The sequence below is a fragment of the Sphaeramia orbicularis genome, chromosome 19 (assembly GCF_902148855.1).
Source record: "Sphaeramia orbicularis chromosome 19, fSphaOr1.1, whole genome shotgun sequence".
Taxonomy (NCBI): domain Eukaryota; kingdom Metazoa; phylum Chordata; class Actinopteri; order Kurtiformes; family Apogonidae; genus Sphaeramia; species Sphaeramia orbicularis.
The window spans coordinates 23,747,084-23,766,017 of NC_043975.1; positions in this window are offsets into that span (position 1 = coordinate 23,747,084).

The window sequence follows — 18,934 nt, forward strand, 5'->3', positions numbered from 1 at the left end:
TGCATTCCTGTGGACATTAATCCAATTTGTCATTTTATATGAAAAGGCCAAGACCAGCTAGACGGGATGCATTAGAACAGACAAGCAAAGACATGATCTGGGCTTGATATAAAGGCGACGGAGGTGAGGTGTAACTGACTGATGTGAGGAAAAAACCTGATAGGACAGGACAGCTGCATGGGCCCTCACCACATCACCACCTTTGTTTAACCGGTCATTACCCTGGTGGAAGCTCTCACAGGCTTTTCCTCAGGTGTGTTGGCTAATCTCCTTTTATACCTGCGGTGATAAGACAGACTCCCTCTTGATCCCTGCGTTTCCTCCTGCTGTAACATCTCTGGGGCTGAGCCTGCCTCGGCATGTCTGACATCTGTCAGACGGAAGAAACCGTGTAAAGGGACAAAAGGAGAAGGGGGGGTGGGCACGATCTAATGAGGCCCCCAGATGTAGGGACTATGTATATATTGGCATGAAAAAATAAAAAAAAATGAAAACACATGAACACAGTGCAAAGCAGCTCTTTCATCTACAATCGATTGGTGCATTTATGATCTAAACACAGATTTAGATTTAGAATAGACAAAGAAACTGAAACTAATGAAAAGCAACAAAAGTTCCTCCTGTGAAAAGTGACTAAAATATATCTGAGTGAAGAGAGAAGGTCCATTTTTTCCCCTTTTCTGCTGTTCTGCAGACTGTGGGGAATTCCACCGAGACAAAGCCGCTTCTTTAGAAGCCTAAAGGGTTTTATTCAAAGGCTCTTCTTCAACTTCCTTCCTCACCTAATTCTACTGACACGTCGGTAAGTGTATTTTCTGACTCTTGCCCAGTGTAATTATAGTCTCGCATCAATGTATCTTGACCTATTGTGTCTATACAGGGATATGGAAATTCATTGTGTGATGACATAATGGTAAGAAAGTAATAAGGCCTTATAATGGTGTAAGTGCTAACAGTAGCAGCAAAAACATATTAACTAATAGATTATTAACATTCTGCAAGAAGTACCAACTTTCTTATAAAGAGTTTTTATATTTGTTAATAGTGTTAAAGCACATTTTTATCTTTTTTTTTTTTTAAGTAAATTACCTGTTATGTAATTGTTAATTTTGTTGCTTTAAGTTATTATGCATTTATTAGCTGCTTTCTGTCAGATATCAGTCTTTCACTGAGCTTAACCCTATAACACCAAACATATCATATTTGATACATGAGTTTTGAAGTCCTCTACAGGATCAGTGTCATATTTTTTTTATCTTGAAAAACCTGATGTATACAATTAGATACATGCAATACATGCATCCACCAGTGGGGTGGAATTCATTCAGAGGCATTTCCAGTGACACTACAAGATTGTCATTAATGAGGAAGGAGGCAGAACTTTGGCAATTTTGAAAAGGAATTACCAATTTGTTAAACATGTTTGTTGTATTATATTTTTGTTTGTTCAAGAATAATAGAATGCACTTTTAATTGGCACTTTACTTCTGTGCACTTTAGAAAGAAAACTTTTTAGTTATTTATAGGTAATGTTTTTTTTTTGGGGGGGGGGGGTATTGTTATTGCTATTTTATATCAGTATTTTACTATTTTATCAGTAATTTATACTATTTACTAAATGCTGCTGACAGCCGGGACCTGAGTACAATGTTTTGTTTCTGTGTATTGTTTTATATGCTGAAATGACAAAACTTAAATATGAATAATATTTGAGCATTGAGACCTGATGATTCAAATATTATACAAAATTGAAATTCATACATGGAAATTGATATTATATATTGATATTAAAAAAGTTTTGGTTGTTCAGAAGGACCAATAAAGACTTCAGTTTCAAAGAGGTGGAATTTTCCCTCCCTGTGTCAAAACACAGTATTTGAAATCTCTTTGACGGGACATTTTAGAGACAATTTGACAGATTAGTTTTGCTAAATGACCCATATTATTACTTTTAAAATCATTTTTTGCTTTAGTTGGACCACAAGGGATTATCCAAAACAAGGAGCTACTTTATATTGAAATAAGTGTTGGAATGGCAATCAATTAAAGTTTGCTCTCTAACGGGACATTACTGTGTTTTGACCCCAGTGATTTAATGGTTCAGGCTTTACAGAGTTAAAATAATCAACGATTCTCAGAAATTGAATCTTGAGTAAAAAACCAAGATTTAGTGTTGAAGGATTCAACTAGTTCCACAAATGCACTATTCATTTGCATCTCATAGCGCACTGTTCTGTATTTTATTGAACATTATCTTTGTGCTTACGGTTCTCATTTAAATGAAAGTGATGAAACGTAAAATAATGTTTGAAAAGAGATGTTTTGTACCAGTTAAAGTTAAGAAGCACAAAAAAATGGAGCAAATAGGTCACAAATATGCAGCAACATCATATCCATAGAAAGAAAAAAAAATCCCAAATATTAATCAAGACCTGGATCTGCATGATTGCAAGCGAGGAGATCCGGATGTTTCATCATTTGTGTGAACTGACTTGAAATGTAAAATGCATTGTTTCATACAGGGTGCAGTCAGAATAAGGGGTTCGGTAAAGGCCAAAGAGCAGTTGCGTGTGAAGCCATGCATTGAACAACCATCTCCAGAAGACTAAAAGAAAGCAGGGTAGACAGATAAATTATTGATACTCCCCTCCAGCCCTTCTGCCATGTTCCGACCGTTGTGACAAGGCGGCTTGGATATTGTGCAATTGCTTTTAATCAGCTTGAAGCTAATATGATCAAACACAACACATAGCAACCTGCTCTGGAGGTGGTGTCGAGGGAACGGGGAAGGGTTGGGGAGGAGGTTGGTGGATGGAAAGAAGAGTCAATGGGTGTTTTTTTTTTTTTTTTTCCACGCGTCTACTGCTGCCAGGTGTCTGTTCCCATCCCAAAGCCCAAAGCAGCAGCCGCCTGTACCCATAACAGCCCAGGAGGCAGCCATGATGACAATAAGACATCATCTGCAAACGGTACAATTACCCCCTGTCATTCTGTTCAGCTTCTCTGTTAATTACACAAACCATTTCCTTCAAGATGGCTCGCTTGGCCGCCAGCCTGGAAATCTATCATTCCCTGTATCTGCATCTGTCGGATCCATGAACAGGTTAATCAGGTTAGTCATGAGTTAATACAGGTGGCTTGGATTCAGGGGACATGCTGGGTGCTCGCCAAGAGAACATGCTCCACTTCAACCTGCCAAGCTTTGCTTTTTCCTCCCCCCCTTCCACTCATCACTCACACCACATCCTGTTTGTCTTCCTCTCCGGTGTGTCTTTCACTGCTCCAGCTGAGCAATTATCCAGTTCTAGACTTGTAAATATCACTGATCATTTCTGATGAGAAACAAGTCGGTACCTGTTCGAGGACTGGGAGAGGTGCTTGGCTTTGCTTTAATAGATACTGATAGCTCCGTTTACACAGTATCGGATCCTGCTGTAATATGGACCAGTGTTTAGTTTGTGCAATGCATTTTCCATTGTGGTCAAGTGGCTCCGCAGAGAAGGACAAGCGTACACCCTCCCCCCATGACTGTATTAGCCAGTATTTCCAACTGGCAGTGCAGCGCCTCAACCACATCTGTGTCCTTGTTTGGACATCGGTATTGTCTGCGAGAGGCTTCAAACTGCTCTCCCAGTGGAAACACCGTTGGCAAGTTGGCATAAACACATAATGTTAATCTCAGTACTACTCAGGTTTATTATGATTAATGAAAACGAAGACTAAAACAAATGGTGCCAGTCAAAACAAACCCCGCCCCTCACACATATTGTAGCTTATTTTGGCATCGATCCAGCTGATGTCATCATGTCTATGCATGTGGATGTCAGCATATCAATTGCCTCTATATATGTGCCAGGTCTGAGGTACATTGAAACAAAATGGATGTTTTTATAGATATACTGACAGTCAATAGAAACTTTGAGGTAGAAATGTATGCATATTTCTACTTGTAGGGGGGTTGTAATTATTCATTGTGGATTTATTGATGACTTAGTGCTCGGGTAGTTGAGATAATGATGAGTTGTCCTGTTGTCACGGTTCATTGCACATGGGTTGGTCTCTTTGCAAAAGCGGACCAAATACACATTGAGCAATACACAGTGGGTATCTGCACAGTTTGAGGATTGGTTTTGAAGGCCTATATAAAGGCCTAAAAAAGGCCACCATTGTTAGTCCAGTGAACGGCATCATGCCACGTCTATCACGTGAACAACATCTCTGGGCACTGAGTATGGTGGAGGCCGGTTTGAGCTACAGAGATATAGTCAGGTCTATGTATGGGCTGTTCCCAACCCACAATCAGAAACCTGGTTGAACACCACAACACCACAGGCTCTGTTGACCATAGACCGCGTCCAGGACGAGAGAGAGCGACTACTCCCGACCAGGACCGCTACTGTTGTGACTTTGTGTTTGGCAGGTGCCATTTTCTTTTGTTAAGTTTTTTGTTTTGAAGTTATTCTTGAAACTTTAGATTTTTGTTTCTGTATGCCAATATCCTAAACAAATGATTCATATGAAAAAATTCGAGTTTAGGGTTTCAATAAAAATTATGTTGAAAAATATGGTCTCAAAGTCTTCATTGACTGCGAGTGTATTAGAAATTTCACCCATTATAAGTAAATGGGAAAAAAAGGATTTTTAAAATTGATTAAAAATCCCAAAATGTAACCACATCTATTCTTGGTCACTGGCAATCTATAAACCCAGTTTGGTATGAATTCAACAATAGTTTTGCTGTTACAGTGTTAAACACAGAAACAAACAAGTGGTGCAAGGCACAATAAAACTCCGCCCCTTGCACATATTGTATCTTATTTTGGCATCAGTCCTGCTGATGTCATCATGTCTATGCTTGTGCTGATGTCAGCATATCAACTGCCTCTATATATGTGCCAAGTTTGAAGTAAATTGAAATAAAATTGATGTTTTTGTAGACATTTGAAATTTCACTCATTGTAAGTAAATGGAGAAAAAAAAAAGATTTAAAAAATTCATAAAAAATTGGAAGTTTAACCTACTTTTCCCAAAATATAATCAGTTGAATTCTGCATAATTGGCAGTCTATAAACCCAATTTGGTATGAATTCAACCAATAGTTTTGCTGCTAGAGTGCTAAAGAAAAACAAACTGAACCAAAAACAATACCCCTTGCCTCCCCTTTGAGGGGCGGGGTAATTAAAGCTAGTAATGACAATGAACATAAATAACAATCACAATGAGCAGTATCACAAGGACAAACAGAATAGACTGCATGACGAAAAACATAAATCATCTCCTGTGTCCACCGCAAATAAAAACTAGGTGACTGAAAATGGGGCTACATGTAATATCTCTGCTTTATTCTAATCACTATAATGATACAACTAAAAAAAAACTAACATTATATAGTGTTTAGAATAGAGTCCTGAAGTTCTACGAAAGATGCTAAATGTATCGGATTGTAAAGATATGAACTGAATTTCTTTGCACAGATGGTCCAGTGGAGTAATGCGACCACTAGAAGGAGTAGTGAGTTACTTTGCTGGTCTCCCATTGTCAGGAAAACTAACACCATGGGACCTTTGACAAAACCATCAGAATGAAGCTTATGAAGGTATAAGCTAAGTAAGTTATACTAATTTGGCTGTTTGTGGTTCAGTCTAAACTGTGACAGTTCTGACCTAGTTTAGACAATTCCAAACCGGTCTTTAGTTCAGCCACTGACAACACAAACCACAGAAAACAGGTGATTTGTGGTTTAACTGTGGCTGTTTTCAATCTAAAAACAAAGCTAACAGAGCTACAATGAAAACTATCAGCTGACATGGCACGCGAAGAAAAGATGTTGAGTATTCCTGTCATTTTGAACAGAAACTAATGGAGTGTTTGTGCACATCCTTAATATAAATATAGGTTTTCCTCATTACATCCTGAAAACTAAAACCAACATAAATAACTTACTAAAAATGTAAACCAATGATAATTTAACAATTATCAGACAATAGCTCACTAAACAAATTTTAAAAGGAGTGATATTTTGCCTTTTTTAAATGGAATTATGCTTTTTCAGACATTTCCCTGTGGTCTACATAAACTGTAAATGCTATGCTTGGGTCTGAATTTTTCATTAATTCAACTCCACAGGTCCATCTTCAACCCTATTTCTGACACCACGAAGGTCGTTTTGAGCGCTGGCCCTTTAAATGCACATGAGCCACTTCATGCCCCGCCCCCTCCAGGTTGTTGACTGTGCTGCTATGTCCCATTCAACCAACAACTGAACATTTTAGGTAATCGGCTCAAAGTTTGGACATATTTTCAGTATGGACTACAACCGCTGCTGCTGACAAACAATTATGGCGTACTCGGAGAAATGTTCGTCGGAAGTCTTGACCTTATATGTGCAAATGTCGTCATGTAACTAGTTATAACATGTAACAAATTAAGACGGAATTGAAACAGGTTGTAGAAATCCACTCGATTTTTGCCAAATTGAATATAAAGATAGTTTTGCAGCACCTGGAGGGTTCAAATTCAAACTTTTGGAACTATTAGGGTCCAAATACACAAATAAATGTACCAAAGGCTAATAAAAGTGGGTTTTAATAAAATATGACCTCTATAAGTCAAATACCATTCATAAGTACAAACTGAAGGCACTGGCTCTTTTATTAAATGTTTCCATTTTATGCAGCTTTTTGCTTCTAATATCCATACCATCCTGTCCATTACATATTACATATACAATTGTGTCTTTCTTGGTTATGCATGAAATAAACTGAAGGATCAAATGTCCTTTCATGGGTTGAGAAAAACTGCACCCCTTAAATAGTTGGTTTCAACATTTGTTATGGATTTACAGTGACGCCTGTGACTGACAGGAAGGAAATATTTCACCCACCTTCTTATTAGCCACTACTTCTCTGCATGCAACTTAAAGTGGGTGGATGGGGGGGTTCTGCCTTTTTTTTTCCAGTCATTACAATCCCTGGGGGTTGGAAACCATGAATAGGACTATTCCTTAAGTGTAGCTATTAGAAAATTGAGATCGCAAGTTTAATTGCTACAAAAAATGTTTTATTCCATCCAACTTTGCCACAGTAAAATGAAATATTTCAAACTTCACCACTGCATATTTAGTTTTAAAATAAACATATGTGAAGAAGCCCCATATTGAGCTGCACGTTGATGCGGGGATCTTTGTCGGTTTTGTTTGTGCAGCATCACAGTGATACACAAGAAACCAGCAGGATGTGTCAGTCAGATGTAGAGCATCTATACCCCTGAGAACGCAAAGAGAAAACAATGTTTCTGGGCTAATTTTAACTTTGGAAATCTGGATCAGTGCAACTACCCAACACTTAACTTTGAGGAGTGAAAATACAGTAAAAATGTCCCGGATGTGGCGAAATATGTTATTTTCAAAGCGGAAAAAGGTTGGATTAATTTGATTCTGGTTGCAAAATAGTGAAACGCATGCTAATATTTTCTAAAATCACACCAAAAATGCTGCATGACGGCAAAGACGCAATGAACGATTGGAGATAGAAGCCCGATTTCTTTTAGGAAGGACTGTAATCTCAAACTCAGTGTGCATTTGGACTTAAAAAGGCACTGTATCACTGTATTTGGAAATGTGAACATATGCAAGAATTTTGGAGAAGGGTCATTTACACAATTTCCATTAGAGCTGCAGCTATCGAATATTTTAGTATTCGAGTATTTTACTGAAAATTCCTTCGATTAATCACGTAATCTGAGAAAACTTATTTTTGCAAGGTTAAAGAGCAATTATAAATATGCAAGAGGAAATAAGGTATTTCACATAATAATGAAGGACCAATTGGTTTCCTTTTTTTTATAATTAACAGTTTTATTTGTTACATTCATATTGTGCATACGCAACAAAATGTACAGGGTGTCCCATAAGTCTCCATACATAGGAGACATAATACATATGGTTCTAACATGTATTTCTTTATATTTCTTCTTTATAGTTCTTCAGCAGTGGAGGACACTCACTGAAATGTGTTCCCAACAAAATGGCAGTCATATAGAGCATATTATATAAATAAAAATGGTTTAAGTCAAGAAACGTTTATTTTTCCTACGTATGGAGACTTAGGGGACACCCTGTATTTTCTTGACTAGAACCATTTCCAGAGAGGCAATTGCAAACACAAATAAAAATAAAAACAAATAAAAATAAATAAAATTTAATTACTTTCAACTTAGTATTTCTTGTAAGTATCAAAAATATAAGGCATTAAATTTTAAAAAAAAGGCATAAACATTGCCTTTTTGTTGTGCAGCTTAACTGTGGCAGCTGTAAGTTTCAGAATTTACAATTTAGACTTAACAGGAATGCGTTGTGGCATAGAAGAGGCAAGAACATTTGAATAGGAACTTGGAACAAGTCCATGCATGAACAGTTTTACACATTTCTGCTATATTCAGGAGAATCAAGGCAATGACCCCTCCCCCCACCCACCCAGTCTTGGATTCTGCCAAAATCGGGCTGTGACAAGATAAGAGAACACTTTCAGCAAGCCGTGCACCATTTTGGCCGTGCTTTTGGGAAGTTATCTGTGCAAATCACAGCTCGCTGCCTAAATCTATGCTCGTCAAAATCTTAATAAACTAGCCACACATTTGACAGTAGCCATAATGAACAGAAACCTAGCCCTCCCAGAGAAAATTCCTCAACTATTTTTTGTAATCGAGGTACTTGAATAACTCGAAGAATCGTTTCACCCCTAATTTCCAATATTATAGACAAAGAAATTGTAATATCCCCGGAGATCTGTATTCAAGGTCTTATTCCAGAAACTTTAGCACTTCGAACTCATGAAAGTCGGCTGGTGAACCTCTGTCTAATACATGCAAAGAGTCTTATAGCCAGACACTGGAAAAGTGTTGATTGTCCATTGTTGAATTCATGGATTGCTGAATTCTCATCCTGCATAGCTATTAAAAGGCTCACATACACAACCCTCCGGTATCCCATCCAGCAAGGCCCTTACTAAGCACCAAGTGTGCCTTTTTCGCACAGTTGTGGAATAATGTCCAAAAAATTTTCATACAGTTTGTTTTTAATTCTTTTACACTTTTTTCTGTTTCATCAACTTGAGCCATGAATAAAAATACCAAATACTCAATAATTGTCACATTTTTTAGCCCCTGAAATGCCATGTTGATATTGTAAAACATTTTTTTAATGCAAAAAACAAAACAAATTTTTTTTTTCAATATGCTACATAAAAAGTGGATCACATATTTGATTTTTGCAGCCTGGCATAAGTCAATGATTAACAGCAACATTGGTTAATTTGCATTATTATTTTTGGCGCAAGGTCAAATGTTAAAAAATACTAGCATCTGTCACCAAGTGTGCGTAAAATGCACACCTATAAATCAAACTGTTAAATATTATATATTGATTTATTTTCCTCCTCTAATTTGATTTTATTTTTGTAAATCAAGGTCAGCCCTAATCATACAGATCAAATGGAAGAAATAATGCGTTTTAGGCACACTTGGGAGACGGATGCTAGTCTTGTAATTTTCTTTTGTTTACAATGTGCAAATTTTACTTAGTGGCCAGAATTTTAAAGATCATGCAAAAATGAACAATTTTTGAATTCTAACCTTATTTAAATTGTGAAAAATAATATGAAGTTTTTTAAAATGAAGTGCAAAGTGTGCCTAAAAGGCACATCCGGATACCGGAGGGTTAAACGGAAGACTCATATCTTCCACAAGATATGGAATTTATTTCTAAAATTTTTTGAATCAAGACCTGACATCTCATCATCATCATCATCATCATAACTTACAAAGTGAGACCACATCCCTTTTTTTGTTAAATGATGTTTGATTATATATCAGATCTACAAAAATGGATGTTGAGTAGTATTCAGGTCACTATTACTTATGTTGTCTGTCAATTATTATGTTATGTTATTTAGTTTTATAGCCATTTAAACATTCAGAGGTGGTCGGGGGGGGGGGGGGATGTTGTCAATTCATGTCAGAAAATATATGTAATGTGTCAAAACCTTAATAAAGATATGTGTTGGAAAAAAAAAGGCACATAGCTGCATATGAATCACCAGAAAGACCACACAAAACTTCATCCCGAATTTTCAGCGGATGTCAACATCTCTGTAGACAATTTTGTAAATACTTCGCTCCCAATTTTGTGAATGGATGCCCTGTTAATACACAGAGGTGTTTCAGAGCCTTGTAAATAAACAGCCCTGGAGGTGTATCTCATTATGAGCCGTGAGGAAACATTGGCTGCTTTTACAGGGAGTGAAGGTGTGGGTGAACGAGGAGGGGGAGGGGTGGGGGGGCACTTCCGATAAGCTGGCAGACCCACCGCTACCAGCCAACCAAACCTCCCACACAGTTATGGGTCATCTGAAACCACACAGACCCCCCACTTTAATAACCACAGTGCCAGGCTGAGCAGGAAACAGGCAAAACAGAAACTGAAAAAAATTCACCAAGGCCTTTTTTTTTTTTTTTTTTTTTTTTTGCAACCACTCCATAGAAGCCAACACATCACACACAGCATGTCTAAACAACTCCATGGAAGCAAAAAAAAGTCTAGTTTATTTTCGCATGCTTCAAATATTGAGCTGTCAGCGTCTTAAACAAACTAATCTCACCTAAGTGTGAACAAGAGGCATAAAAAAAAAAAAAAAAAAAAAACACCAGCCTTAACACAAATGCGTGGTTCTGTGTGCAGTTTGGATGCGATGCTTCAGAATCAATTTCATCTCACGTTCAATTTTCAACCAGAACTCTGTATAACAGTGAAATACTGTGTGCAAAACCAAAATTTATGTTTACCTCCCTAAAGCCAATAAATCAAATATTAGCCTGGAGTTCTACAAGCAGCATGGTGTGCAGAGAGTCGAAAGGAAACCACTGAAACAACAGCAACAACTTTGGGGAAATGCACAACCAAAACTGCCATCATTTCTTCTCAAACATTAATATTGAATAGGTCCTAAATCAGAAAAGGCTGAGGTGGTATAGAAAATGCACATGAAGCAAAAAACTGTGATTTCTAGGACTGTGGATTTATTTATATGAGTATTGTAAAGGTTTGGAAAGTATCTGTGGGCCTACTGATGTGGTTTTATCATTGTTATAGGAGCAGAAATCATAAGAGTTTAGCTTATGTTTGCACTGTTTAAGCACTTTACCCTTTAATCAGCAAGTGACTGTTTTTGGTCATTTCTGCATGCATTACAAGACAATGACAGCAACAGTCTGAGGTCCAATGTGGTCTACAGGGTCGGTAAGGTCCACCTCTGCATGACCAGTGAGTGTACCTGTTTTGTAATGGTACTAATGTAAAGAATGATGTTCGAAGGGATAAATAAACTGATAAATAAAATATGTGTTCCTTTCTTGTATTTTTTTTTTTTTTTTTTGCCACTTACTGCTAAAAGAACCAAATCTGGCAACTTCATTAACTGTCATTTTCTACATAACAAAAATTTTTGAAAAATTTCACAAAAGTAAATAGTTTTGTTATGTCCTCAAATAACACACTCAGATTGAAATTTTGAATCTCATTGTATTTCTATGATGACCCTGTAAGGCATAGGTGTCAAACATGCGACCCGGGGGCCAAAACTGGCCCGCCAAAGGGTCCAATCTGGCCCCTCGGATGAATTTGTGAAATGCAAATATTATAATGAAGATATTAACAATCAAGGATGTGAAAATCATTTTAGGTCAATTCAATCTAAAGTGGGTCAGACCAGTAAAATACAATCATAACCTGTAAATAATTAAAAATGCTAATTTTTGTCTGTTTTGGTGGGAGAAAAAAAAAGTAAAATTATGCAAAAATGTTTATATTTACCGACTATCCTTTTATAAAAAATGTCAATACCCTGAACAAATATGAACATTATGAAATGACTTAAGAGATGTTTGCAGAATTTTACCAATATTCTGCCTGTTACCAAATATTTTGTGTATTTGTAAATCCACTGTGATCTGCAAGTTGTGATGCACATGTATAAATGATAAACTAAGGTGTAAAAATGTTAAAATTGCACTTATTTTTCTTCTGAATTTTCAGGTTGTTCATATTTGTTCATGTTATGTTCAAGGACAGTTCATAGATGTAAACATTTTCATTACAGATTTTTTACTTTTTTCACTCAAAAACAGAGAAAACTTTGGAGTTGACATTATTTATCAGTTCTTATCCTATTATTTATATTATTTTACTGGTCCGGCCCACTTTAGATCATATTAGGCTGAATGTGGCCCCTGAACTAAAATGAGTTTGACACCCCTGTTATAAAGGGTCAAATATATGCAAGATGAATCTGCAAGAAATACACTGAAAATATTAACAGTGAAGGGTGTTTTAATTCCAAACTCCAACATTTTAACAATATTATGCAGATTACTACATGTTCTAGGCATTTGTAGATCCACAAGTTGTAATGCACTTCGAAAAACAAGAAGTTGAGGCATAATATTGTGAAAAATGTACTTACATTCTTAAGAACTTTTAGGTTTTTCACATCTTTTGTGAAAAGATAGTTTGTAAGTGTAAACATTTTTACCTCCACCAAGGAGGTTATGTTTTCATCAGGGTTTGTCCGTTTGTTTGTCTGTTAGCAAGATAAGGATTTTGGAAGGATTTTGATGAAATTTTCAGGAAATGTTGATACTGGCACAAGGAACAAATGATTAAATTTTGGTGGTGATCGGGGGGGGGGGGGGGGGGGGGGGGGGGGGGGGGGATTGGCAGAGATCTTAACTCTTTTCGTGCTTTTCTAGTCATCATTTAATTTCAGTTTTTGCACCAGAAAAATAGTTTCAAGTTTGACTTATTTAGACTGTTCTTATAATTTTCCTGGTTATTCCTTTCTCCAGGCATCTCTGGGTCCAGTTCTGGACTCCAACTTGCCCAGTCTTTTCCTGTGTTGTTTGGTGTTCTTTCACTACACAATCTTTTTTCTCTCCTCTGTCCAGTAACCACAGCAGGTCGATGGCAGATGGACATTTTTCCTCCCTACTGCCACCTTGGGCTGGTTCCTGCTGGGTTTGTTGGGTGTCCTCTCTGTACAGGGTTTTAGACTTTCATTTGAATGTGTTAAGTGCCTTTACATGACATTATGGCATAAATAAAACTACATTGCATTGAAAAATCAACTACAGGGTGTCCCATAAGTCTCCATACATAGGAAAAATAAACGTTTCTTGACATAAACCATTTTTATTTATATAATATGCTCTATATGACTGCCATTTTGTCGGGAACACATTTCAATGCATGTCCTCCACTGCTGAAGAACTAGAAAGAAGAAATATATGGTAGAACCATATATGTATGGGATGTATTATGTCTCCTATGTATGGAGACTTATGGGACACCCTGTACTAACATCAAATTACATTATTGGTGTGTGTTGCATGGCTGAATGGCAGAAAAAAAAAAAAAGTATATTTCATTGGACCACCTTTAGTTTGAATTAAGGGATGCATCTGCAGTGGCAAAATGACAATGTTTCTTTTTTTCTACCGCACCAGTCAAATGTTTATGCTCTCTAGTCAATTTCATGCTTATCTAACAATTGAGAGCCTACTCCCTGCATCAGTTAGAGTTAAAGAACTTGCAGCTGAAACATATTAATCATTGCAGTTATTATCCAATGGAAGGATCTTATCTTTGTGTTTAGTTAAATCCAGATGGCAGCTATTTTTTTAGTGGGGCATTGTGCATTTACAAACCAGTTTAAGTTGATCTGACAATGAAATGAAGTCCAAATTAATGTGCATTTTCTATTCTGTCTCAGTTTCTCAGATTTGAGCTTGTAGTTATTAATAACAATAGTAACTTTTATTTATGTAGCACCTTTAACCCTTTCATGCATAGTGGTCACTACAGTGGACAGTTATTCTACAGCTGTTCTCTTGTTTATTCATGGGTTTTGTTGTTTTAGTTTCATATCAGCCAACACAGTGGACTCTTATGCATCATTCCAAACACTGCAATTCATACAATTACTGTAACTTTGCAGCTCTTGATAAACCTGATCTGCAGTAACGTGTTTTAGGGCATATCAATTGCTAATTGTTATTAGACTGTAATTAACAAAAAGGTTTTTTTTGGTTTTTTTGGGTTTTTTTGCATATCCTCCTGAGACCCAGCAATGCATTTTGTCCTCTATAGGGGACAAAAGTTTCACAGTTTAACTTAAATGCTGTCCATTGCAAAGAACATTCCATTAAAAAAAAAAAAAAAAAAAAAAAAAAAAAAAAAATCAATAAATAAATTAAAATAATTTTTAAAATGTATCTGAAAAAACATGCATTATGCAGATTCCAATCAAGACAATTTTTTTGTGTAAAAAAGCTAAAACTCTCAATTTCCTGGGTCTCAGGACGATATTATCTTCATGAAATGAGAAATAACTAATATTAGAATATGATAAAATGTGAGGAAACATTAGCAATTTAGCAAATAGCAGCATTAAAATGTTTGTATTTATTAGTTTTCACACAGTATATCACTTTCTGATGATGAGTTTTAAATATATGTTTCTTTGCTTCAAAAATTAAACGCATGGTGTCCAGCTGAGTGGACATTTTTGTAACTCCACGAAAAATAGATTCATAAAAAAAAATTTAATTGCATTGTTTTTTTCATGCCTAAAGAGGAATAAAGACACTCAAGAAAAAAAATATTGACTAAGGTTCTCATAATTCATGTATGAAAGGGTTAAAAACTGAGTTTACAAAGTGCTTTGACAGACAGAGCAGAAGGGCACAACTGCAGAATACCCAGGAGTCAAAATAACAACACAGGACAGAATTAAGCTGAAATTTAAAGTACAACAAAATGCAAGCAAAGACACTAAAAACTAGAACACCACATCACAGTAAAAGAGAATAGAACAGCAAACTAGAAAAACATGACACTCCAAATAAATAATCAGTTAAATCAACAACATGAAATCAAATCAAACAGAGAGCACCATAAATGGACATTCACAAAACCCAGGGGTGTCAGACTCATTTTAGTGTAGGGTCCACATTATGCCAAATTTGATCTGCGGTGGGCTGGACCAGTGAAATAATAATATAATAATATATAAATAATGTCAACGCCAAACTTTCCTCTATGTTTTAGAGCAAAAAAAAAAATTTAAATTATGCAATGAAAATGTTTACATTTACTAACTATCCTTTAAAACAATGTGAATAACATGAACAAACTGAAGTTTCTTAAGAAAACTAAGTACAATTTTAACAATATTATGTCTCAGTTTATCATTTACACATGTAAATTACAGTGCAGATTACAGTGGATCTACAAATACACAAAACATTTAATAACAGTTAGAATATTGTTAAAATTAAACTTCAGACATTTCAAAATGTTCATATTTGTTGAGGTTATTTTTGTGAAATATTAGTTTGTTTTAGTGTAAATACAGTAAAATGACATGAAAATTGTTACATTTACAAAGGGAAAAATTTAGAGTTGTGAGTTTTTATAGGTTATTGTGATTGTATTTAACTGATCAGACCCACTGGAGATTAAATTGGTCTGTATGTGGAACCTGAACTAAAATGATTAATATCTTCAGCGTAATTTTTGCATTTCACAAATTCATCCGAGGGGCCAAACTGGACCCTTCGGCAAGCTGAATTTGGCACTTGGGCCGCAGTTTGACACCTGTGACATAACCCCACAGAAGCAGCAGCCAGTATGCATGCTAACAGTAAATGAATAGCATTTATCTTACTGTGCTGATGTGGAGCCTGATCCCTGGTAACTCAGCAGAAAATCCACTTCTTCAGGTGGTGTTCTTATCCCACACCACCAGCTGGAAAACCTTCCTTAGGTTCATTAAACCCAGCAGCATCACAGTGGACGGCACAAACAGAACCATTTCCATCAACGTTTGGAAAGCAATTGATCAAACTCTTTCAGCTGAGGTTTCAGGTGAGCCAGGTGACACTAAATGGATGAGAGAAGCAGTGGGCGGAGCTTGTGTGGCTCAAGGAGACTGTGTTCTGGATTGGTTCAATGTGTCAGATATAAAAGCCAAATTAGGAAGAATTCTAAGAGGGTGAAATGAAGTATCTAAGTGGCAGTCATGATAATTCTATAAATACTATCTGCTTTTTAGTCGTCAGTGATGATTTGACCTCAGCTAGAGATGTTTTCATAAAGAAAAAGGTTATTAAACTGAATCATCTGCTCAGATAGGAGAAATTCAACCAAATTAAACTGTGAGGACGTATCGACTGAAGTGTCATCATAAATGTAATCATATGTTTTAACTGAACGTGTAAACCACAGGTGTCAAACATGCGGCCCGGGGGCCAAAACCGGCCCACCAAAGTGTCCGGTCCGGCCTTTGGGATGAATCTGTGAAATGCAAAAATTATACTGAAAATATTAACAATTAAGGATGTGAAAATCCTTTTAGGCCAATTCAATCTACAGTGGGTCAGACCAGTAAAATACTATCATAATAGCCTATAAATAATGAAAACCTTTTTTTTTTTTTTTTTTTTACCTTTGTTTTAGTTTAAAAACAGTAAAATTACACAAATGTTTACATTTACAGACTAGCCTCTTACAAAAAGTGTGAATAACCTGAACAAAAATGTCTTAAGCATGTGGAATTTTAACAATATTCTGCCTGCTATTCAATATTGTGTGTATTTGTAGGTCCACTGTGATCTGTAAGTTGTGATGCACATGTATAAATGATAAACTAAGGCGTAATATTGTTAAAATTCCAATTATTTTTCTTAAGAACTTTCAGGTTGTTCATATTTGTTCATGTTATGTTCAAGTGTAGTTCGTACATGTAAACATTTTCATTAAGGAATTTTGCTTTTTTCACTCAAAAACAAAGAGAAAACACTGGAGTTGACATTATTTATCAGTTCTTATCCTTCTATTTATATTATTTTACTGGTCCAGCCCACTTCAGATCATATTAGGCTGTATGTGACCCCTGAACTAAAATGAGTTTGACACCCCTGATGTAAACTTTAACTGTAGTAGACTGTAGATTTAACATGATGTGCCCGTCTTGCATACATTTACTTATATACAAAATGGGATTTATATCAGCTAATATGAATGGACAGGAGTGTATGTAATTGTGTGTGTGCAGAGTCCCACTTAAAATCATCCAATCACATAAGGATGAGATTATTAAAAGTGTTCTGATTGGCTACGGGTGACAAAAATTGCAACTTCAGGTAAACTTTAATCCACCAATGAGAACACATCCTCAGGTCACATGCTCTGTAAGTGTTTTAGGAACCACAGACACACAGAAATGTTCTAAATACAGCTAAAAACAACATCAACTAATATGGACAGGAATTAGAGGACACAGAAGTGCTTTATTCTAATAATATCAAGTTTTTTTAGATACATTTTATCAATTTATATATTTAAACAGAAATAGAAATAGGATAGAACATTTTCATTGTACTTAAATATATGAGATTGCAAACTCCCATCTGTGCAAAATAAAACACACAGTAAGACAATACAAAATATGAATATACAAAAATATCAACATAATAAATAAAAAAAATAAATGAACATACTAAAATGGCAGCCGATGTGAGATGCAAACAAGCTACATGTCCAAAAATGTTTATTGCAATTGTTATTTTTATTGTCTACAAGTTATTATAAGGCCACGTTTACACTTAGCTGGGTATTTATAGAAATAGATATTTGGACATTGTCTACACTAGATCATTTTCTGAATTTTTCATCCACACAAACCTGCATAAATACACCTCGGAGTGCTATTATAGAGCTAGGAGTTTTCCAGAATCGTCACTATGGCTGAAGTTTTCACAAATAATCACTTTCAATGACCTAAACCGGAGTTTTTATGTGGCTCAAAGGCAAAAAGTCATGGGAAAATGCCTGTTTTTCCTTATATGAACTACGTGTATACATGCGGCATAAATCAGTCTGTGTTCATAACCTGCATGAAACAATTTATTAATAATAATGGATTAGATTTCTGTAGTGCTTTTCAAGGCACCCAAAGGGCTTTACATTCTTGATCCATTCTTCATTTGCTCTCACATTCACACTCTGGTGGTGGTAAACTACCTTTACAGACTAGCAGTGACAGAAGCATGGCTGCCAATGCACGCCAAACAGCCCCTCCGACCACCGCCAAACATTCATATGCATTCATACACCAGTGTGAGCGAGACTGGAGGCGAGGAGGGTAAAGTGTCTTGCCCAAGGACACAACGGCACATGACTTGGACAGAGTGGGATTCGAACCACCAACCCTTCAGTTATTGGATGACCCGCTCTACCTCCTACGCCAGTGGTTCCCAACCTTTTTTGGCTTGTGACTCCATTTTAATGTCACAAATTTCAAAACTTTTTTTTTTTTTTTTGCTAAAATTAATTTGGTTTTGATCATGTAATAGTTTGCTATACTATGTTGCAAATAAACGTTCATTTTAGATGACATTTAGTCTACAGGGTGTCCCATAAGTCTCCATACATAGGAAAAATAAATGTTTCTTGACATAAACCATTTTTATTTATATAATATGCTCTATATGACTGCTATTTTGTCGGGAACACATTTCAATGCGTGTCCTCCACTGCTAAAGAACTATAAAGAAGAAATATAAAGAAATACATGTTAGAACCATATATGTATGGAATGTATTATGTCTCCTATGTATGGAGACTTATGGGACACCCTTTATATAATATATAATTTGGGTGAAGGCAGAAAAGCCAGGTGTAGATTACTGCACAAAGTGAGAATTTTATTTTCCCTCATCAGGATATGTACAGTCAGTCCAGCTTGGATTTACAAGGCTGACAATTAATACTGAACAAACAATAACTCAAACTATGAATTATGAAAGAGCTGCAGCATCTGAA